Here is a 25,936-nt window from a genome sequence, read left to right as displayed (position 1 = left end):
GATTTTGTGAGGATTCACTTTCTTCTTCAACCTTTTGACTCTTCTTCATCTTTTTAGTTTTAACAATCGTCTTGCTTTTAGTTTTTCCAAAGGATTATAGTTTTGGCGACTTTCCTTTTTTTAAGGGATTCTTTTCTACAGTCTTTCTATAAGAAAATCCTAATTTTGGATATCCAATTTTAGGAAGCATCTCCTATCCAAAATTAGGCAACCACTGGACTCTAGGTTAGGTGATTAAAATCAAAATGTCCATAAGAGTAATTCTTATTTCAAATACACAGGCTTATTCTACCACTATTCTTATATATCCTCGTAAACTTACACTATCCTACGCTAAGTACTTACCTTTTTATAACTGTTTATTCGAGGTGAAACAAAAAACTCGTTGTTACAAATAAACACATAATATTATTATGCCACCTAGTATTGAATAGTAGTAGTATGTGCTTCACACGGGATCATTTTATGTTAGGGGTGCTTCGTTCTGTGTATTCAATCAAAGGAAATTGTAAACGGATATTGAGATTATGCAGTATCCAAAATTAGGCAACTATCCAAAATAAAGCGACTTTCCTCTATATTCATCCCACTAACCTGTAATTGAAAACATAAGAATTTGAAACGAAAGTAATATTAACAGAGGTAGCAATACCATCAAATTGGGTCATAGATCTTCTTTCTTACTCTTCTGTGAAATGGATATGCAAACCATCATTTAAAATTAAAATAACAAATTTCAAGAATCTAATTCTATCTTTTGGTTGATTGTACCTCTGATCAATATAATATTATGATTTCATTAAATTATAAATTTCTTCTTCTTGAGGGAGGCATTTTGCTATGAATATAGAAATTATTATATCATTATCTTTTTCAAACCTTAAACCTATGTTACCTATGTGAAACGAACCAAAAATATCCTAGTAGAGCCAAAAGTTCCGAGGTAAATATATCAACCAAATAGCTTTTAAGCAACCAATAATCATAAATTTAATGATAATATAGTAAATGATCTACAACTACAGTAATCTATAATAAACAGAAAAACGAGTAATATCCTAGCATCTAATAGTCATACAATTCAAGTCTTTGAGAAAATTCCTAAAGAACGATAGATCACACTAAACCAATATTAGTTTTAAAAGGACAGTACCCGAAGTTTTGGGCCTGGCGCACAGATGACACTTTTTTTTTCATTAGTACCCATTTTTTCAAAAAGCTTGTCAAAATTTTGGAACACAGACACTGGATCGAGATATTAAAGGTTGTGACGCTAGATGTGTTGTTGTTTAGGATATGGAGTCTCGGTATTGATAAAACACTATTTTTTGTATGGGAAGGCAATACTGTACAAGCAGATCAAATACTCGATAAGTGTTATTCAGACTGCATTCTGTAACGGTTAAAAGGAAAAATGGCATGCGTGGTATATCCTAAAATCAATTCAAAAAATATCCACTCATCTAACTTATCGTTGTGACCTTCACAGAACTTCTAGAAAAAGAAAATAACCTATATGTCAATTACATCATGATATCAACAACGTATAGTATAATGGTATAATTCTGATTACAATAATCTTCGCTCAAAAATTTAAGAATTACGATTTCTTGAAATATTAATTCTCCCTTATTTCTCTGTGAGGTGAGGAAATTAATCATTGTGTAAAAATAACTGTGTTTTTCTCTCTCGTTGAAACATTGAACGTTGAAATAATGAAAATGGTTTTTTGCTTCACTACCTGATGAAAAATAAACCTGTACTTTTTGAATCCCATAAAATTAGATATTTCAATTATGATTATCGTCTTTCAAGGTAACGACTCTTCATTAATTATTATAATTGTAAGTTTTACTTTAAGACAAATGAGGTAACAACTGACATCTTAAAAAACGCCGTTGGTAATATTTCACTTCCTCAAATGGAAAAATACTTTAATAATAAAAATATTATGCGCAAAAGTCTGGAGATTAATTCTCAAACCAGTTCTCACAAGAAGGATATATTCTATTGATATTTGAGCGCTAGCTTTCAGAGTTGTTCAGCACAGTGAACTCGATTCATTTTCGATCTAATGGGAAATGTGCAAAAAATTTGCAAGAGTGGGATTTGCCCAGGTTTGGCCTCGAGGTATAGACCAGAATTGTTTGAGAGACCTAACCCCAACGATCTGCAATAATTATTTTAATGGAGGAAAATTCCAACTGAATCAAATTAATAAAACTCCACAATTTTATACTATGATTATTTTTTTCATACTATCTAATGAAGTATTTAAGCCATTGAAACAAATTATGGAATAACAAATGATTTCCATTAGGAACTTGAACTAGCCCGTGTGACATCGCGTTATGCAATAAACTCTTGGTGGACATCAGTTACAGTTAAAGTCAGGTACTGTTAGTACTCTGGAATAAATATTAAAAAAAATTATTCAGAATAGTATATTCTAAAACACGTTGCAGAATGGGGTCCTATTCCAACACGAAAGCGAAATGAGTGTTGGACTTGTCTTCTGCAACGAGTATTGGACGATATTTTCTCCTACATCCTAGTGATTTTTGTATTGAATTCTGGTGGTTGGTGTGACTGTTAAGAAAATTTACAGATTACGGAATTGAATTTGAATCGAACGTTTCGAATTTTGAAATAATTTATAATTACGCATTAAATTCGTGAATTATGTCTGACGAAATCGATTTAACACCACCAGATTCAAGAGAAATTGCGAATAATGTTGCAAATCATTTCACTATATCCAAATTATATTATATTGAAAATTAACGTGAGTTGAAATTTGATAGGATTGGAAGTCAGTGTAGACAACTACAAAACGAAAAATATAACTGAAAACAATACTATAAGTAGTTCATTACAGCACTGTTTTTAGTACTGTAATGAACTCATTACGGTACTGAAATAGAGAAATATTATATACAGTACCATCGTGTCGATACATTGTTTCAATTTCGTCATTTCGTTTTTGCCTTGATAATATTTTTCGTGTTCTAAGGGTCGTCGGTAGGGTGAAATAATGAAGTGATAGTTTCAGACGCCTCTATTTGAGTGGCAACAATTCGGCCCAGTTTGCTGGCACCTTTTCATATTTCATGATTGATTCTTAAAAACAATAACATTGAGCTTGTTTCGCTCCGCTGCGTTCGTCAACATTCCCTGCAATAAAAATTTCCAAATCGCCTTTACTGAGCCACTTGTATAATAAACAACACATGGTACCCCAACCAATAAAAACAAAATTCTCTATTATCCTCATTAAAAGAGGGATAAAATCATTATGTATTTCACAATACTACCTTCGCTTTCGAATTATTTGGAAGCCGATGTTTACGCATTCAACATATGGAAAATTCCTACGATTTTACGTTCGAAACTACTTACAGGTGAATGCCAGTTTACAGCAGAACATAAGTGTGTAATCCCAATTAGTTTTCGCAGCAATACTGAAACTTTGCATGCCCTACCCGCTACCGCCCTTTGTATTTTGTGGTGTGATAGGTAATCATTCTTCTAGCGTATAATATTTTACTGGTGTGTATGTATTTGTTTTGGTGTTTTATTTATTCAACAACTTTGTACTACTTGGTGTGATATTATACAGGGTGATTCATCGCGAAAGACTAAGTTTATGCAGAACTAATCATAAATTTGTGCTGAAAATTTACATGTTGGGGTCGGGACAGTGATCTTCCTCTCTAAAATATTTTCAGATCTCCACAATTCCAGCTATACCGGAACCATACTTCTACTTTCTTATTTAAAATAGTACACCCAGTATATTATTGCATCAGTAGATAGCTTATTTGATGACAATTTCAGAAATGTGCCATAACTTCGGTAAACACTCAACGATTCATGAATTAATGCGATTATTATGAAAAAAATGGTGGTGACGAGGACTCACATTTTTTTGAATATTTCTGCACAATTTTTTTTTTGTTGAAAAAACCTCTCTCTGTTTCTAATTCAAACATGCAAATGAAGCAGTTATGAGGGAGGTCATGCTATTGATGTTTTTTCAGCAGCGGCGAAGTGAGTACAGCGTTTGAATGGCTATAATTTTGGAAATTTTTGACAAAAAAAACTGTAATAGTTTATTAATTCGTCCTCGAAAATTTCAAATGGTCAAAAAAGCGGTCGACAGAATGAAAGAAAAAATATCACGGTGGACTTGAAACCAAGGTCGTCTGGGCCAGAGGTTCATGGTTCTTCGTAGAAAATCCTCATTATGAGCATAACACTGATTATAATAGATTCAAAATTTTAGAATTCGGATAGGTACTATAAGTACCTACTTGGACTTTTGTTAGGAGATTTTTTATTCAGGACCTATATCTGTTTTTAATTTCAATCAATTCAAGATTAATTGACGTTTCTGTAAAATCTATTTTTAAAACTTATTTCCTTGATATTTTGCTTTAAAAATTCACTTTTCGAATTTTCGACCTGAGAGTCTCACTGCTGTACCTATTTATTGTACCGGGTGTAACAGGATCTTGATACACCCTCTCCGTTAGTTTCAAAGGTAATAGATTGAAATTTGGGATATCCCATATAGCAAATAAAGTTCCTCGTAATCGTTTTTGGGGTAAAACTTAATTTTTTCCAATGGAACCATATTGGTACGGTAGTACCATTTATTAGTACTATTAATAAGGAATTTATCGATACCTGGCAATTAAATGTGCGGTCATTACAATCAAAATTACAGCTAAAAGAAAATACAATTATGTTGTTCTACTTCAATACTAAAAAATTACTAAGGTGGCTTGGCTTTGAAATACAAAAAATTAACACAAAACATTACAACAATCGTCCGATAAGCTGTCCATTAACTTCAATGCACTTATGAACTCGCATAGCTGTTTATATTAGTAATAACTTTGTTTAGAGTATCTGTTTTGTTGTACTTATATTATATTTGTTTTATCTGAACTCATTGGTAGTTGTTTTTTGGAGTTTATGGTTTTTATATTATACCCCCACGAACAATTATATACTTTTGGGGGTTGTAATTTGTTTATTGATGCGTATACCTTACGAATTAATTGTTTTTCGGAAACTGTTTTTTGTTATATTTTTTCTGCTTCAATAAACTTATTTATTTATTTATATATTTATTAGTAGTAGAACAAAAAAGTTGTGTTTTCTTATTTTCTTTAAGCTGTAATTTTGATTGTATTGATCGCACATTTTATCACCAGGCATGGATAAATTCCTTATTAATAGTACTACGGTACCAATAAGGTTTCATTTGAAAAAATTAAGTTTTACCCCAAAAACGATTACGATAAACTTTATTTGCTCATAAAAAACGCAATTTACTATCATGGTACACTTAAATGGAAAACTGAAAATTAAATTATAAAATTTGAAATGTCACGTATGTGATATCATTGCATTCAAAAAATTATGCAGATTTCGGAAATGTAATAATATACAGGGTGTTCCATTTAAAAATTTAATGTTGGTATCACTTCCGGCGGAATCGGAAGTGAAAAAAATCAATTATAGATCAAAAAGTGTCCCTTATTATGTATATGGGATATACCAAATTTCAATCTATTATCTTTAAAACTAACGGAGCTACGGGGGGTGTACCATGATCCTGTTACACCCGGTAGATCTTCGTGCCATATTTCATAAAAATATTCAGAAACTGCATGTGAATCCTTCTCTTTTTTTTCCTTTCATTATCATGTGAGTGCTAGTAATTCATTCGTAATTTACACAGATCACAAAACTGTATATCTATTCTTTTTGAAACACCAAATCAAGTCAGAAAATCTTTTCGGCAAAAAAGATGTGAAATTCATTATGTTATCCAATTTTTGAAGGATGTTCCACTTCAAATCAAAGAGATACTCAACTTCCGGTGTAAGGGGAAATAGCATAACGATGAAGTACACTTGCCAAAAAAATCTCATGCCAATTTTCAGAATTATATTCAATTCGATTCTTCAGAAACGCTCAACGATTAACATTTCATAAATAACAATATCATCGTAGAAGGATATGATTAGCATTACAAAATGAATTGGTAGAAACTGAAAACGAGTAAGTTTTGATTTTCATTTCCTCTATTAAGCTGAGAAAAATGGACTACGAGTTAGAGGCGAAAATTATTAAGGTTCTTGCAATCATATATAGAATATAATTTAGTGGATACCGTGATTCAGGTGGAGTTTTATTAACCATTGATGAAAATAATTAAATCCAATGGTTATTGGCAAAAAAATCATAGAGATATTGAGATATCGGTACGGAAATCAGAAACGGTATGTATTACAAAATAACTGAAGACAAAGTGGATAGGTACCCGAGGAATGAAAGAAGTGTATAACCATAAATAGTAGTGTTCAAGAAGAGCAACGGTGAATCCGCAAAAAAAAATTGAGACAATGTTAAGCTCAATTAAGAAATTGCTCTCGAAAATGCAGAAACCAATTGAATACTTGACCATATTGCCGGAAGAACAAGGATTCAGGAAAAACAACTCAACCGTAGACGCTATATGTTGTAGTCGGACAGATCATATAAAAAGCCATAGAGTATGACAAGCCAGCATTCATGTATTCCAACGATCTCACCAAAACTTTCGAAATAACACTTAAGGATGTTGTCCATGATCTGAAAATGAAACGAGTACCTGGATCTATTGTGGAAATTGTACAACAGAATAGGTGATACCCTGAGAGAAGTGAAATAAATAAGCATGAATAACTGAATAAAATCAATATTTATAAGACCTGCATGGAACATGTGCTAAAATACGCCATAGAAACTCGAGCAGATAACTAAAGAACAAAAAAAATCTTTGAACTAAAACAGGCTACACCCTGAGAGATATGAAGCGAAGCACTGACATAAGGAAGCAATGTGAGATCGAGGACGAGGTTAGTTGAGGACGAAAACTGCGACTAGAACGGAATTACCACACGTAAACAGAATGGATGTAAGCACAGTAGCAAGAATAGTATGGGATGGACGACTACAGACTCGACGACCTCCAGGAAGAACTCCCAAAAGATTATTATTTTTGGACATCAATCTCACAAAATACTGAATTGAAACCTATAGACCTACAACCTAAATTAAGAGGAAGAAGAAGAAAAGAAACTATTGGCGAAAATTTTTCGATATACTTCTTGAATTATCTATGTTTCTGATAAAACACAAAATTTTTGAAAAGATTTTACATACGCGTCTAGCATGAACTCAATCGTATGTAATTACGGAAATATTTGGTATTTTCTGTTCCCTCTTTCTTCAAGAATTTTCTATGGTTCTGATTATGGGATCAGCTTAAAATTATGCTCAAATCTTGAAATTGGTATTTTCTATAAACGCCCAAAATTTGAGAATGAGGCATAGTGATGAAGAAGAGACAGGCAGTTATGCCTGATTTGAAGTATGAAGAAGAAGATATAAACATCAAAAATTTGAATTCCATCGGTTTTAAGGTTAAAAATTGGATAATTTCATTTGAATATTCTTCTTGAATTTTCTATGTTGAGCCATCATCACAAAACTCTGCAAAAAGAATAACGAGCATTGAAAGTCTGAAAACCTTCTTTCTCCAATGTAGACAGTTACAGGATAACTGGTGAAATTATGGTTCAGAGGACCTCAAACTGAAAGGAATTAGGGGTTTAAATATCTCCATAAGATGATGGTTTCATCGTTTCAGAGATACAGGGTGATTTTCGAAAAAAAAAGTAAAATTATGACATACTATGAATTCGATAATATCAACATAACATGACTATTATTATTTCAAGACCGTGCTTTCATTTAATTAACGTGTCAATTGAAAAATAATAATCTCAATTAAATATAATAAATATATATTAGTGAAAATAAAAAAAATTCCAGGAAAAATTAGGTAATAGCGGAAAATATTAACAAACGATATTCATGGCATACCAAGAGTATATTGTTTTTTACATTCACTTAATGAAATCAATATTTTTATGGATTTCATTACGCATATTAGTTTTAATTCAATTTTATTGCTATATAATATACATGTTTTTCTATAATTTTGTAGGTTTCAATCTGATTCTGCGTAATTATAACTCAATTGAGATAATGAAATGACTGACACTTTTTTTAGGTTTTCCAAATTTTGTGTTAATATTGCATTAATGAAAATATTTCATCGAAAAACACTTGAGGATACTTTTAGCTAGTCTGAATAAAAAAGGTTCTTGGCTCAATTTCTAGTTGATTTTTATACATATAACAATTGATATTTGTTACCTAACGCGTAAATTTAATTTTTTGAGTCTGGCCTTGAATTTTCAATATTTTTTTTGAACTGACCAAGGTGGAGCGTCTCAATAATCATATCGAATATCATCAAAATAATTTGTCTATTTTCAAAAATCTAGTAGATCATTATTTCACCATTTTTTCGGAAATCATACCATATCTCCCATCTTATAAGGGCACATTTCAACCACCATCCTCATATCCAGAAACTGATATTTTTCATCGCATTTCAGCGCTGGTTATAGTAGTGATTTCTCAACCTTCTGTATACCATATAATGGTGTTTTTTCAAAAGTTTGGATAGTCCATTCCCTTTACTTTACCAGCCTATCTTCCTACTTGGTCTTTCGAAATAACTCACAATAATTCCACTGGGAATTCCAAAAGTTTTTTATTAGAAGAAGAAACTAATAGGAGTTTTCAATAACAAGTTTTTATAAAATTTTTATGAGTCAACAGGATATAAGGAATCCATTAATTATGATGAGCATACCCACTTCTTTTCAGATAAAAGGTCGTAGGTCATTTGAATAACAAGATGTAAGGTAACTGGCAGTTCTCAATTCGAACCAGTATTAGGCTTGGTCGACAATTAACAAGGTACTTTTTCATAAGAGAAATCTTGACTTCATAAATTGTGACAAGGTTCCAAAAGGGCGAGACCAATAAAGATCGATTTATATTTTTTGTGAACCGGTCTGTTTATTGCTTGTGGGTAATTGAATATACCTACCTCATCTTTCGTATCTCGAATAACAGCTATTGAGAGTAAATTTCGGGGGATGTTGTTCAAAAAGAGATCCATGTAGAGTGCCCAAATGGACAAATGGGGAAGTCTTATTTCTATACTGGCTAGGAGAACACTGATATCGGTATTTGGGGGAAAATTTTCATCAGAAAACATCGGCGAAAATCACTACTCCATAGATATCCCCGTAGCATAGTTACTGGGTGTTTTTCGAAAATTTTCATTTTCAAAATATTGCTGTAACTTTTCTTCTGTTGAAAATTTTTCATTTCTGTAAAAATATTCTTGGGCAATTTTTTACGTACAATTCGATACCGTTAATTGAATTTTCTGCAAACTGATATTTTATGAGATAGCAACGAAATTTATTCTCAAATGGGACATCACCTAATTTCTACATATTTCGATGAAGTTCAAAATAACTATTTAAAAAATATAGCTGGCAATTGAATGTTTCCACATAAAATTTTTCACACAAAAAAAGTTACAGCAATAATTTGAAAATGAATATTTTCGAAAAACACTCAGTAACTATGTAAATGTAACGATGATAGCTATGGAGTTGCGATTTTCGTTAATGAATTTTTCATAAAAATCCGCCCTCAGACACCAACAACACTTTTCGACTAACTAGTATAGAAATAAGACTTCCCCTTCCAAAGTATCCAATTTGGCCCACCCTGTGAAGCTACATGTATATTATTGCGATATTATTTAATTGAATACATATTAAAATTAATCTGCTGTAAATTGTGATTTTTAAATGTTTTGGACGTTATTGAAAATTAGAGGAATCGGTTCATAAAAATCCTATACTTTGCTTTTATAATGGATGTTTTTTTTTGAAGCTTGCGAATTTTGGTGTACAGACATATTGTTGGAATGAATTTCCTTAATTTTTTTAAATATGATCTCCAGCATCTGCCGCGGCTACGAGAAATCAGAAATGAGATTCGTAACTTAACAAAATTCTTCGGTAAAAATGCTCATCTTCGAACGGTTTCAGAAGGGTCCTATCAGCAAAAATGTGACGATGGTCATTTGGCTCTAATTCTTGAACGAGCTGCATTTTATGAGTACGTGAGCCAAGATCTTTACAAAAAATTTGCTACGTAGGACAAATGCCAACAAGTTGAGAACGGCGATGTATGGACATTTCGGTGTCTTCTTCGCGAGCAGAAAGTTTTAAGAATATTTCGAGAAAACTAAATAAAATCTCTTGAACCATTCATATAGTGAAGGAATCAATTATTTATCAAAAGAAAATCATACACTTCGAAAAACTATAGGAAATCCAGCTGGGATTAACATGAAGAGAAAAGTGCATATGCAACATTCATCATCGAGGAAGTGGGTAGGCAATAAGGAAACAGGAGATTCAAATGAAACTTGAAAATCCCACACAGTACCGAAGAAAATTAACCATACGAATACTAACAAAGAAGGCCAATCCGGGGAGACCATAAAACCAGCATTTCCTACAGTAAGGGAAAGAATATTTGATTTATTAATCGCATTATGTTATATACATACCAAAATTCGGTTCTGTGTGTGGTATGCAAGGCTGCAATTCGCGTATAAATTCCTTGATGATAGTGCTTTCCTAATTCTTTCTCTAAATATAAGAAGCATTAGGAGAATTTTCATGAACTTGATGTTTTTCTTAGTCAGATTTGGACCTATCGGAAACCTTCGTTGTGTTTTATTGTAGAAGTTATCGATTATTAAATAATATCAGGTGTGTGAATAAGTCTTTCCCGTTTTTTTTCAAATTTTGAGCCTTTATTGTGAAAAAATGGTTACAAATTAATTATTGAAAGTATTGGCCATCGCTAGCTACAACTTTTCCCCATCTTTCTGGCAACATACGAATCCCGTTGCGAAAAAATTCGACCGGTTTGGCCTCTATCCAGTCATCCACCCATTTTTTGGCTTCCTCGTAGGAATGGAAGTGCTGGTCAGCCAGGCCATGCGTCATCGATCTGAAGAGATGGTAATCAGACGGAGCAATGTCTGGACTATACGGCGGGTGGGGTAGGACTTCCCATTTGAGCGTTTCTAAGTATGTTTTCACCGGCTGTGCAACATGTGGGCGAGCATTGTCATGTTGCAAAATAACTTTGTCGTGCCTGTCGGAGTATTGTGGCCGTTTTTCTCGCAGTGCGCGGCTCAAACGCATCAATTGTCGTCGATAGACCTCGCCTGTGATCCTTTCATTCGGTTTCAGAAGCTCATAGTAAACCACACCTAGCTGGTCCCACCATATACAGAGCATGAGCTTGGCGCCATGAATATTTGGCTTGGCCGTCGATGATGATGCATAGCCGGGTAGTCCCCATGATTTTCTTCGCTTCGGATTATCGTAACGGATCCAGTTTTCATCGCCAGTCACGATACGATGCAGAAAACCCTTTCTTTTATGTCGCTGAAGCAGCTGTTCGCAAGTGAAAAAACGCCGTTCGACGTCTCTCAGCTTCAGTTCGTACGGCACCCAATTTCCTTGCTTTTGGATCATTCCCATGGCTTTCAAACGCTTGGAAATGGTTGTTCGGTCAACTCCCAATGCTTCAACAAGTTCTTCTTGCGTTTGACACGAATCTTCATCAAGCAAAGTCGCCAATTCTTGATCTTCAAAGATTTGCGGCCGCCCGGAACGCTCCTTGTCTTCCACGTCGAAATCGCCACTTTTGAAGCGTCGAAACCATCCGCGAACACTTGAATCATCGACACAACCTTCTCCATAAGCTTCCTGAAGCAACCGATGCGCCTCGGCAGCAGATTTCTTCAAATTGAACCAATAAAGTGAAACTTCCCGCAAATGACGTCGACTCGGCTCAAATTTCGACATTTTCACGATTTCAAAAATTTATGATGCGAAAAAATTTCAACTAATGTGTTAGTGTGGAATTGTTGACAGATGAATAAGCTTTGATTATGACATATGTAACCATTAAATACTCGCACAGTATTGGTGGCGCCATCTCTTACAAAAAACGGGAAAGACTTATTCACACACCTGATAGGTATACAAACAACGAAGTTAGTTATAATAGGAATGATGACGTTGTTGTTTTTGTTAAGAGCAAATTGAATTCAACCACATATTTATATAATTATGTATATTTATACATAAAGATTACTGCAGGGCAATAGAGGCTGAAATCACATTTGGGAAGGTCACAACTATGGTCACTTCGATGCACAGACCTTCACCACGAGAGCAGAAGATTTTGTCAAACACCTTGAAGAATACCTGGAACAAAAAAAAAATTATAAATACCGATCATATGTTATTGTAAGTGATGTTGATTTGGATATAGAAGCTGAAAGAGACGTAATTTCAAACTATCAAAATAATTCCATATCAATGATTAATAAAAATAAATGCTAATTCAGTTTTTCATGGGTTGGAGGTCAATAGGAGACAAAAAAAAAATAATACGGTTTTCAGCAATTACGATAAATTTATTATCATCATCTGGGCTTCGGAAAGTGAGGTACGAATTGTAAACAATCTTGGAATAATTCCACACGAATATTTTGAATGTATAAATTATTCAAATTGAAAACAATTTTACAAGTATAACAAAGTATACTTCTGAATCAACGGGAATTTATTCATGAATCTTCGATGTGTTTGAAATATAGGGTGTTTTTTTTCGAGGTATATAACTTGGCATTACTGTTCAAGATGGCGACCGGTTCAACAGCTGTCAAGTGATTTATTCTCAGTTAGGTTTGGCAATTCATCATGAATAGACTCATGCCTGAACAACGCTTGCAAATAGTGCAATTTTATTTCGAGAATAATGGTTCTGTGCGGAATACGTATCGCGCACTACGTCCATTATATTTTGTTAAGCGATGAAGCGCACTGAAACTGCCATATTTGGAGTGAAGCTAATCCGCAAGTGTATGTCGAAACACCGTTACATCCAGAAAAACTTGACTGTTTGGTGCGCTTTATGGACTGGTGGAATCATTGGTCCGTACTTCTTCAAAAACGATGATGGCCAGAACGTTACAGTCAATGGTGATCGGTATAGAGCCATGATTACTAACTTTTTCATTCCTGAATTGAACAAACATGATGTCCAGGAGCTGTGGTTCCAACAAGACGGCGCAACATGTCACACAGTTCGTACCACATTCGATTTATTGAAAGACACGTTTGGTGACCACCTAATTTCAAGTTTTGGACCTGCGAATTGGCCTCCAAGATCTTGTGATTTAACACCGCTAGACTACTTTCTGTGGGGCTATGTAAAGTCATTGGTCAATGCGGATAAGCCACAAACCCTTGACCATTTGGAAGACAACATTCGCCGTGTTATTGCCGATATACGGCTACAAATGTTGGAAAAAGTCATCGAAAATTGGACGTCCAGATTGGACTACATCCGAGCCAGCCGTTGCGGTCATATGCCAGAAATCATATTTAAAATGTAATGCCACAAGATTATCTTGCGGATAAATAAAATTCATGTCAATCGAATAATCTATCGGTGTTTTATTGCAATTTGAAGTTCTATAGCTCTAAAAAAACACCCTTTAATTCAAAGTGTTTATCTAGAAGGATAACTTAAAAGAAGTTAAGATATGGAACTCACATATTCCAAGTTAAAAAATAATTAATTGGGAAAAAAATGGTACAAATATTGAACCTTTCCGATATCCATGAATGACAACTACTTTGATATCTGTATAAATGTCAACAGGTGGTGAGATATATCAAACGGATGATGAAAAAAATATTGATTTTTCGTATTAGGAGGACATGACTTAAATAATATACAAGAGTACATGGTGAATCAAAACATTCATTGATCATATGTCGTTGAAAATCTCTAAAAAAAATATACATAAAGAATGCATTTCCGTAATTCTAAAAGCAGGTAGATATAACAGATAACAAAGTTACTATATTAGGAATTCCGGTTGTGCAAGAAAGGAGAGTGAACAGGGACAGTTCGACAAGAAGCTATGTTAATTACCACGGACTTAGACGAAACAGCATAGAACATAACCGGTCATTATATGGATTGTTTGACCGAAATAAACAGTTCCATGATAGAAGAAAACACACAACGACGATAAACTTCAAAAGAGGTAAACGTAAAAGGAAGAAATGAATGATATATTGGTTATACATTATCGTCAAAATTATGGAACAAATTCTTTTTCTCAGAAGAAAAATATTTGGTAAAAAAATCCCGAAATTGGTCAATTTTTGTTTCACTTTTACCAAATTTTTATGCATTTTTGAAAGATTTTTGTTGCACCCTGTGCCATCTCCATCAACCCTCTAAATTTTTTGAATGGGAAAAGTGGGTCATGTGGTACTTTTTCGGCAAGGTCTTTTTATCTTCTTTACAGGCGTGCAGAAATTTTCAAGAAAAAGATTTTTTTTTTTGAAAATTTAGTTAGTTCGAAGAGGTTTTCAGTATGTGCACTTTGTCATTACTCATTCACTTTTTAAGACGATGATACCTGATGAAATTTGTCACCGAATTAAAGTCGACCATTACAGTTTTGTTCATGCAAAACTTTCAACCCCTACGAACTCTTTAATGGAGTGAGGGGGTTGAAAGTTGTTCATGAACAAATATATAATGGTTGACTTTCATTCAGTGACAAATTTCATCAGGTACCATCGTCTCAAAGTGAATGGGCCATGACAAAGTGCACATACTGAAAATTTCTTTGAACTAACTAATTTTCCAAAAAAAAATTTTTTTCTTGATAATTTCTGCACGCCTTTAAAGAAGATACAAAGATCTTTCCAAAAAAGTACCACATGACTCAATTTCCCTATTCAAAAAATTTAGAGGGTTGATGGGGATGGCACAGGGTGCAACAAAAATCCTTCAAAAATGCATAAAAATTCGGTGAAAATGAAACAAAAAGTGACCTGTTTCAGGATTTTGTTGCCAAATATTTTTCTCCTGAACTCGAATTCATCAAAACTCAAGATTTTCAAATTAGAACCTATATTCTTTATTATTTCAGTCGATACTACGTCCAAAAATAGTGGGGATTACTTAAGCAAACCCTATACCTAAAATGAATACTTTAAGAGTTATCGAGGAAGAACTTTAAATAAGGAAAAACCGCTATTTATAACTACTTCTGTGTGGAGAGTCTGCGATTTCCGAAAAACACAGAAAGAAAATAAAATTCGATGTTTTCATAACTAAATTTGACATATCAAGAATTGTAATGAATTATTCGTAATCGAAAATTGTATTGGTTTATGGATTTCTCAAGAATCCCAACGAAAAATTAATTAAAATTCATGAAATGTAAAATTTAGTTATCCAAACATCGAATTTAAGTTTCTTTCTGTGTTTTCCGGAAGTGACAGACTACTCCACACAGTTATAAATTGCGGTTTTTCCTCATTTGAAGTTCTTCCTCAATAAATAATAAGTATTCATTTTAGGTATAGGGTTTGCTTAAGTAACCCCCACTATTTTTGGACGTAGTATCGACTGAAATAATAAAGAATATAGGTTCTAATCTGAAAATCTTGAGTTTTGATGAATTTGAGTTGTTCAAGTTATAAATAGGGGTTTTTCCTCATTTGAAGTTCTTCCCCGATAACTCTTGAAGTATTCATTTTAGGTATAGGGTTTTCTTAAGTAACCCCCACTATTTTTATACGTAGAATCGACTGAAATAATTAAAAATATAGGTTCTAATTTGAAAATCTTGAGTTTTGATGAATTTGAGTTGTCCAAGTTCATGATCCTCTTATAAACACCCTATACATTTTTGGTCCAAGCCGAAAACAGTCTTATAATACTACGTATTTCCGGAATCGAAAAAGAAAAAATTTTCCAAAAAAAGCTTTTTCTGCTGAAATATTCAAAAAATGTGAGTCCTCATCGCCAACTTTTTTTTCATAAGAATCCGAATAACTCATGAACCGTTGAACTTTTACCCAAGGTATGGCATATTGCCAAAATTGTCATCAAAAAAGCTATCTAATGATGGAATAATATACTGGGTGTGCCATTTGAAATAAGGAAGTAGAAGTCTGTTTTCGGTATAACCGGAAGTTGTAGAGATCTGAAAATATTTTAGAGAGAAAGATCATTGTCTCAAACCCCAATATGCAAATTTTCAGCTCAAAATTATGATTAGTTTTCCATAAACGTCTAATAGGCCATCCCGATGAATCACCCTGTATATTCAACTTATTTAACAATTTTCAACAACAGAGAGAGATATTCAATTTTTACATGGAGTGATTCATAGGATTCTTAGAAAAAACTGTCGAAATTGTTTTGGCATATCAGAAAAAATAGTGAACTGGAGTTTTATGCATAACTACCCCTAAAACATTGTTTCTGAAAGAAATATCATCAGCATGAGATTTGCCGTGAAAATTTGAGTCTATATAACTAAATTTCCATCAAAATCAATCGAAACGTTCAAACTTCATCGCAGAAAATTTATGATTAAAATTAAGTCTTCGATTGGCTGTAACTCGAAGAGGAAACATTTTCGTACAAATCTTCATAGAAACTTTTTTCTTATGTTGATGAATACTGAAGTTTTCCCCATAATTATAAAACACCCTGTATAATAATGAATTACACATATTGAGTGAAATAATTACCAATAAACAAATCATAATTATGGACCTTTCAGAAACATTTATTGAAAAAAAATAGGAAAGCACTTACGTAAAGTCAGGAGCGTCAATTTCGACCTTGGAGACCACATATACATACAAGTGCACAGATTTGACGTCAGTGCTTTCCTCATTTTTTTTCAAACAAAATTCAATTTGGACTTATATTTTTTCATTGGTTGAATCCAACCCATTCAAATCGGATATTCAAATACATAAATGAGAGTTACTCATTTTCTGAAAGAAGTGCGCCATAATTGAATAAAAAAATTCTGTTTCTCCATCATACGTTTTATTGAAATTATGTCGGAAACTGAAAAAACTATTAGCATATAAAGTGGCTTCAGTATCAGATGCTACTTCGCACTGGTCATATGAGCTCTAGATTACCATCTATGAATAATTAAAAAAAAATACACATACACTACATAATATTATTGGAATTTTCATTGATATGACGGGTGATTCACTGCGATGGCTTATTGATCGTTTATGGAGAACTAAGCTGCTGAAAATTTGCATGTTGGGGTTTAAAATTTCAAACGGCACACCCAGTATATTTGGCATAGCTTATTTGATGACAATTTCAACAATGTGCCGTAACTTGGGTGACAACTCAACGGTTCATCAGTTAGGTAATGGGATTCTTATGAAAAAAATGGTGGCGACAAGGACTAACATTTTTTTTGAACATTTCTGAAGGAAAAGTTTTTTTGAAAAAATCTTTTTAATTTTCCTGCAAATACTAAGTATTTTAAGACTTGTTTGCGATTTAAACCAAAAATGTACCGGGTTTTTCACCATAATTTGACTCCCCTTTAACTTTGTTACTAAAAGAGGTACAAAAAAATGTTTTCCACAAAAGTTTCACGAAATCGACTAGTGTTTTTCAAAATGATTTCACAAAACGAAATATATACAGAGTGGGCAACATATTGATAGCAACTTCATTTTTTTAAATGGAACACCCTGTATATTTTTCTATATTTGACTAGCCCTTTTTCCCCTGATTTCGAATATATAACATATGTTTGGCCTATCTTTCTTATTCTGAGTACCACAGAGTTTCAAATTTTAAGAACCACCTGGCAAGCTAAGTAATCAGTTTTCAAGTGGAAGGCTGTCCTTATTTGAGTTATCTCGTTGGAAACGATATACAACATACGTTTGTCATTGAGTAAAACTACTCATCGAATATGCATTATACAGAAGCGGAAAAATTTGAAATATTTTCGCTTTTTGTGGAGAACAATAAAAATAAGAAAGCTAGAAGGAGAGAATATATGGAGTTGCACCCGAATGATCCTATTCCAATTTGTAGTGAAAAACGTATATCATATCGCTGCCAACCAGATAACTCGAAAAAAGGGCATTTTGAGTTATCGCAGCCTTCCACTTGAAAACTGATAACTTAGTTTGCCAGGTGGTTCTTAAAATTTGAAACTCTGTGGTACTCAGAATAAGAGAGATAGGCCAAACATATGTTATATATTCGAAATCAGGGGAAAAAGAGCTAGTCAAATATAGAAAAATATACAGGGTGTTTTATTTGAAAAACTGAAGTTGCTATCAATATGTTGCCCACTCTATATATATATTTCGTTTTGTGAAATCATTTTAAAAAACACTAGTCGATTTCGTGAAACTTTGGTAAAAAAAATTTTTCTTTACCTCTTTTATTAACAAAGTTGAAGGGAGGGTCAAATTATAGTGAAAAACCCGGTACAAGGTGTTTATGAGAAGATCATGAACTTGGAAAACTCAAATTCATCAAAACTCAAGATTTTCAAATTATACCTCTTATATTGTTCATTATTGAAAAATATATACAGGGTGTTTCATTTTATACTGGACAAACATATACAGGATGTTCCATTTTATACCGGACAAACATATATAATCATGTAGATGACAGATGAGAATCATTTTTGCCCTTGACATATACTTCGTTTTCGAAGCATAAGCGAGATACAGGGTGTGCAACTTTGAAGTTACAATTTTCGGTCAAATCATATGCATTGTAATGTTCGAAATTGTCACTTGCTTCAGTTATAACAGCTATTTTTTGTTTAACTAGTTGATTTTTGATTTTTAACGTTTTCTTTCTTCTCTCATATTATATTAAGCCAGAATAGCTTTTTTTCCGGGGGGTCCGTTAAGATTTTTGTCCGACAAAGCTTTCTGCCACCTTTTTTCTTTCTTGGCAATGCCTTCGAATAAGGTCGAACTTCTTCGGGGCTTTTCAATAAAACAGATGACTAATATATTTCCGGTTCTTTTTCAGGGTTTTACTCTATACTTCCTTATACGGTCTGTTCGTAACTTCTGCTCCTACGAAATATATAGGGAGGTTTGATACGTGTATCATCCCTCTCGGCACAGACTGTATCAAACTTCCCTAGAAGACAAATTTATAAAATTCACGACCTGTATATATTATGATATTCGATTGATGATCTGTACTACTGGCGTCTATGTTCTAAATGAGTGCGTACTAGAATAAAGTAATGAATTTCGTTAGTTTTTGTTGATAAAGTGATAAGGCCCTACGTTTGTTATGTAAATTCTTACATCAAATATGTAGAAAATACTTTTTCACCTTTAAAAACTTTTGTTCGTAACGCGATCGTTGCTAGATTTCAACTGACAACTTCCATACTAATAGAGGCACAGCACGCGATTACGCCTTCTTTGAACAACTGAGGCGGGAAATTTGAACGTGTATCAAACCTCCCTTTGTATCAACCCTCCTCAGTCTCCCCTTTTCATAATTTTTCGAAAAAAAAATAGTGTTTCAATGAGAACCAGTGAATTTTACCATACAGAATGCTCAATGATTGTCATAAAGACTTTGAATTAAAAGAGGTTTTGCAAATAACTTTGAAATAATTTGAGTGACTAATATTTGAAAAATGCATACCATTCTCAATATACCGGAAGCCGTCAATATTTTCAAAGTGATATTTAATTATAGTATTTCTTATTTTTCATGCAGAAACCAAAGACAACAGAAGAAAAACAGGTTGTAAATTGAGAAAACGAAGTTGTCAACTGCTTAGGAAGAACCAATCAACCTATGTCTTGATTGGTTCAAAATATTTCGACGAATCTAGGACAAACAGAATATCGTTTTCATACACGGCATGGTCACGTGACATGAAACTCAATCTTTCTCTCTCTAATGTTGGGGTCAATGCTCCGTATTGCACGACCACTCAAAATGCCATCAATACTATATTAGAGCATTTTTTCAACCATTAGAATAATAAAAAAAACCATATTCCTTTCATTGAAAGCGCTCTGCTGATTTAAGTTCAAAATATTGATAGGAAAGAATTTTAATATTATTGAAATATAAAATAGTTCATTAAGATTAAGAATCTTAACACTGCCCGATTCATAATTACATTATATTCGAAAATCATAGCTAATATCTATGACTAGCATTTATTAGCATTATTTATTTCAAATAATTTGTGATACGAAAAGATATAGTTGATGAATGCGTAGAAGATTTATTCAATTCTATCATTACCATTTGTTTCAACGATTATTTATTAGCAATAGTACACAAAAAAAAATGAAATACAAATTTTAATTTTCGAATAGACTACAATGCATTCAACATTATCGAATTACGTTTATTTCCACTGTGACGATGGTGATTTTTTTAAATAAAGAATTTGAATGGAATTCCTGAGAATTTTCAAGACGCAAGACAATATTCGAATTGTTCGATGTAAATTTCCTTTGAGTATGAATTCAAATTACTTGAATGAATAGGAAATTTCCGACAACTCAACTGACCAATTACTCATGGTGCGTTTCTGTGAATAATTCTTGTGGAAAAAGTTTAAAGCCTATGCTAGATTTTGGTATCTGGTGATATCAATCTATTTTTAGGTATACAACCAGAAGAAACTCAGTAGAAATTCTACTGGGACAACTAGATCATTCTCTTTAGAAACAGAATGATCATTTTGTTAACTCTTCAGGGCCGCTGCCAGACATTTTGACGCTCCGGCAAAATATACTTTCGCCGCCCTGTTTTGCCTAATTTATCTGGCTGTATACAGAGTTAGTTAATTATAGGCAATAGTAACTACCGATGTACCTATCGAATTTTGTTGGAGTATTAAATTGATATGTTTTGTAATTTACCAGAAAATTATTTTGGCAGCTAAAGACTCTATAGGCAAACAATTTATTACTACGTTTTTCTCAGTCTTTCGATATAATAATAATTGATGAATTTGTAGTCAGAGGTTTATTAGGCCAATTGAAAAGTCCTCGGTCTGATTCACAGATGGCGATGCTAGTATTAAATCCATATGATTTTTAGTTAGTACCAACCTTCAAACGATACGTGTCAAAAAAAAAATCCTACCAATAGTTTGTGAGATATTGCGTTGTGAGTGTAGCTACTTGAGTTATTTGAAAGAAGATGAAAAAAAAAGAATTTCGTGTGCTGATAAAATATTGCTTTCTGAAGTGATAAAATACAGTTGAACCGAAATCTTGGCTTGATGAAGGATTTACGGGGTCTGCACCAAGAAAATCAATCATCATTGATTCGAATGCTAAGTTTAAACGTGATGAAATGAGCACTGAAGACGGCGAACGCAGTGGACGCCCAAAAGAGGCTGTCACCAACGAAATACTCAAAAAAGTTCACAAAATAATTTTGAATGACCATAAAGTAAAGTTGATAGCAGACATTGTGAAGATATCTGATATCTGAACGTGTACATCATATCATTCACGTGAGAAAACTGTGTGAAAAATGGGTGCCGCGCGAATCCAATCGACAGTCAGTTGAGTGGACTGCACACGATGAACCAAAGCTAGGAAAAACACAACAGTCGGCTGGCAAGGTTATGGCATCGGCATTCTGAGATGCGCAAGGTATAATATTCATTGATTACCTCCAAAAGGTCCAGACCATTAGCAGACCATCAAATCATTCACATGAGAAAGCTGTGTGAAAAATTGGTGCCGCGCGAGTCCAATCGACAGTCAGCTGAGTGGACTGCACACGATGAATAGTGACGGCCTGGTGCCTATTAGATTTCAATGAAATTTGCGCTTGAAAATTTGTAATTTTCCATAAAGAGTGGAATTTTCATCAAGAAATTTTTGTGTGAAAAAATATGTCCTGTTTTACTGACTTTGTGCTCCTACAGTTTGACGCCCAGGTAAATTATTGTCCGCTATGCCGGTCCTGGCGACTGCCCTGAACTCATTTGCATCTCAAGTAAGGTAAGGCTTTCCTTCAGTCGCTTGTGGTAATACTGAAAGGTTCGACACCTGTAGATAGACGCAGCATGAACAGTCTAAGGAGAATTGACGAGCTGCAAATCGACAGTTCGGATCTTAGGCTCTTACAAGTTTAAAAAACTAACAGTAATCGGTCATGGCCTTTACGAAACGTAGCTCAAAACGAGAAATCGATACCGGATCGGTTGAGAGATCAATCCAGTATTGAATTATCGCGTGGAGTTGATTATTCTCTCAGATGAGGCAATCTTGTTTTTCTACCCTTTACTCATAACGACAAAATATCTACTTTCGTAGAATTCTAAGAGACGCTTCTCAAGGCTCAATATTGCCAGTTGCTACTGATTTTATTTTCAATATCTTCAAATTTCAAATGAAAAAAGCAGAACTATGCTGTTTTATTTGTACAACTTTGCTTCCGCCGTTTTTCAATAGACCTAAAAATCAAACTGGAAGCTGCCAACACAATTGCTATGGTAAGAAAAGATGATAATAGCAAGGAACTTTGCGAGATGTTGAAAACTTCATTGAGAAAGGCTATAACTGACTCAGTGAAAACAACAAATTAAAAAAAAATGAATGAAGCAGTGAATAAATAATAAACAATTCGGAAGCTCACAAAAGAGCAAACTAAAAAAAGAAATAATTCTGACTTACCGGATGAAGGAATTACATCAGAACAAATGAACGAATACTATACTTCAGTAGGTAGGGAAATATCGGAAAAAGTGAAACCCTCCTTGCAGGCATCGGCTGAATTGCTTCAGAAGAGTAAATTGAGTAGTCCATACTCCCCGTATCTCTATGAGGCTGATGAAGAGCACCAAAGCCAAAGACTACTATGGAATGAGTGTGTCGTTGCTAAAATGTATAATCCTATATATAAACATCCATATTGTGTAAAATCATCAATGACCCAGGGTGTTTTCTAGATAAGCTGAAAAAAGCAACGGTAACTCCTATACATAAGAAAGGAGATACGATAGACCAATCGAACTACAGACCTTTCTCAGTCCTACCAGTTATATCGATTATAGAAATTCTATTGAGGAAACGCCTTCTAAATTTCTTGGAGAAGAAGTCGATGCTTCATGTAGCTCAACATGGCTTCAGGCAGCAAAGATCAACTGTGACTGCAATGATTGATACCTGGATGCTGTTCTGGAATCATTCAATAACTCTGAGGAGGTTGAAATGACATCTATAGACCTGAGCAAGGCATTCGACTGCGTCAGCTATGAAATACTGCTGGATAAACTGAATTTTTATGGAATCAGAGGAATCACACATAAACATAAACGATTGACATGATAAAGTGATTTTACAGCATGACAATGCTCGACCCCATGTTGCAAAAGTGGTAAAGACATACTTGGAATCGTTGAAATGGGAAATCCTTCCCTACCCTACCCGCCGTATTCTCCAGACGTTGCTACCTCAGACTATCACTTATTTAGACCAATGGCACACGGCCTGGCTGACCAGCACTTCAAAAGATGACCAGTTTTTAAAACGCGGAATTCGTACGCTGCCCGAAAGATGGAAGGAATTAGTGGCCAGCGATGGACAATACTTGTCAATTGTACTGTAATATTTCATTCAGGATGTTACATGTATTGGATGCTCGAGAGTCCATCTGAATACCAGGTTATTTCGCAGTGTGAACCTTATGATTAAGAAGAGTTCTTTCTAAAAAGTAGAAATGCTCGTAGGTGAGGTCACTATTGAAGTTGTTATGTTAATATACGTTGACCTATTCTCTTTCTCCTTGGTAATTTTAAGTTTTTTATTGTACCACGGTGATTCTATTCATTTATCTATTCGTTGTAAAGCTACATTAACTCCTACGTTCAGTTTCCTATAATAGATACAACACGATGTAGGTATCATCAATAAGTTACCAATAGGCCTATCAGACAGGCCAATAGACTTTTTGGTACCCCCGCTCATCGTTTTAATGTTCTGATTAACATTTTACCCTTGTTTTTCACTAAAATCAATCCCCACCTGTGTTCTCCTCTATAAAATTACCGTTTTCTTAAAAGCGATGTAAGTGGCTGAGGATAATTTTTATGCTAGTGTTGCAACCAAGAAATTTAATATTTGAAACCATAGTTTCCATCAACTCTACGCAATTCTTTACTTCATAGTACCCAAAACAATTTCCATCTCGATTAAAAGCTTTTACTAATTCAGTAATCGGTACTAACTTGATAAGCAAAGGCGGAAGTTATATTTTTTGTCTTGTAACCAAAGCTTCGTTGATTACGTTTTGATTCCTTAGAATCATAACATCTCTCAAGGCTGTTGTCTCAAAGGTATAAAAACAATGATACTTTGTATAATCACTCCTGTCCAAGGAGAAAAGAGGATTTTGAATCAATACAAATTGGCCATTGATGTCTTTCGTCTTAATTTTTTTTTCAAAAATAGTGCGATGGTTTTGTATCTATGCCTCCTTCATAGTGGTAGAATGACCAAAAGAAATTGAGCCATATTTGTTACCGTTAAGTAAAAGAACACATGTTAAACTATCTATGATTCCAGTTATCGGGTGTCCCAAATTCGTTGTCTAGTGAGAGAATCTCAGAATCCTTTTGAGAAGAAAATTAATAACACATTTTTGGGTTCGATATTTGAGAGAATTAATTCGGTGAAAACCGTAACTTTATAAGATCAACTGTTTTCAAGCTTTAAGAGAAAATTGTCATAACTTCTTTATTACTGGTGCTATTTACAAGAACCAATAACGTCATACAGGAACTTTTTCCAGTCGAATCAATTGATATTGCCTTTTGTTTTTCATTTTAATTAGTTATGAATATTAGCTTAACTAAAATTGACTCATAAGGGGGTTACCCACACTTCGAAAAAGCAAAATCTTTCATTTTTTCATAAATTTTTTTAATCTGTTACTTATAAGTTTTTTCATTTCTTCTAATTAATAGGGGGTCATGTAACCAATAACTCCTCATATCATTACGCCTATGGTTTTGTAGTTTTAATACGAACTCGTGTTTTTTGAATAAAGTATTCTGCGACTATGATAGAAATGATCTTTTTTTGAACGATCCAGCTGTCTGGATTACGGTACTTACGATATCTGACAGTTACCAGAACGTAGGATCGTGTTTATTGGTTGCTAGTCCAAAAGATAAGTGACTTTACCAACTTCTCAATTATTTATGACGTCTCCATAATAACACATTCAATTTCACGAAAATAAAGAACGGAAAATAAGAATATTTCAATATACTCATTAGAAAAATTACTTCGAATCATAAAATATGATTGGAAATACATGGTGTACCTATTAGTGGCATTGATATTCACTGAAACTTATTTAGAGATTTCTATATAATGATATCACATTACTGTTTACAAGGAAATATGGAAAATGTTACTATAATTTCAAAAACTGGTGTGACAATAAACAAGTCTTCAAACTATCTAAGGATATATTGCTGGCATGTTTAATGTGAAAATCGAGAATTGTAGAAAGTTCGATCTTATGAAGCACCTATTCCATGTTGAAATACATACTCAACTTACGAGATGGAATCTATGTCGAAAACATCCACGTTTGTACAGTTATTGCAAAAAAGTATAATTTCTGGTCATAGGTAAATTGAATCAAATATAGGATGTAGGAATTTCCGGTTTTTCCACTATAAGTGATCACAATATCGATAAAGTACTAAAAAAAATTAAGTGTGTAAAAACAATTAAACTGTGGAAATTTAATTGATTCTTACTTGAAAGCTGGAAACTTTTATTTCAAAAAAGAGAATAGACTCACAAAACTAATAATATCTCAGACATAAATAGTATAATATGACCCAAACTTTTTTCTGAAAATTTATGTGAATCAGGTGTTTATTACTTCAATGATTTCGACGTACAAATTACGTACATTTATTTTTTGTTTTATTAGCTTTCTGGAAAGGTATAAATGTTATTAACTCTTACCTAGGATCAGG

At 33.5% G+C, this 25,936-nt stretch overlaps 1 protein-coding gene across 1 annotated transcript in view; it reads left to right on the top strand.

The window, feature by feature from the left end:
- Positions 1-25,936, top strand: part of LOC123680563 (elongation of very long chain fatty acids protein AAEL008004-like) — a 66,932-nt gene that overhangs the window by 9,973 nt on the left and 31,023 nt on the right. The window lies entirely within an intron of this gene.

This window comes from Harmonia axyridis, chromosome 5 (assembly GCF_914767665.1).
Source record: "Harmonia axyridis chromosome 5, icHarAxyr1.1, whole genome shotgun sequence".
Taxonomy (NCBI): Eukaryota; Metazoa; Arthropoda; class Insecta; order Coleoptera; family Coccinellidae; genus Harmonia; species Harmonia axyridis.
Note: the sequence above shows the minus strand (reverse complement) of the source record. Positions and strands in the feature narration are given on the sequence as shown.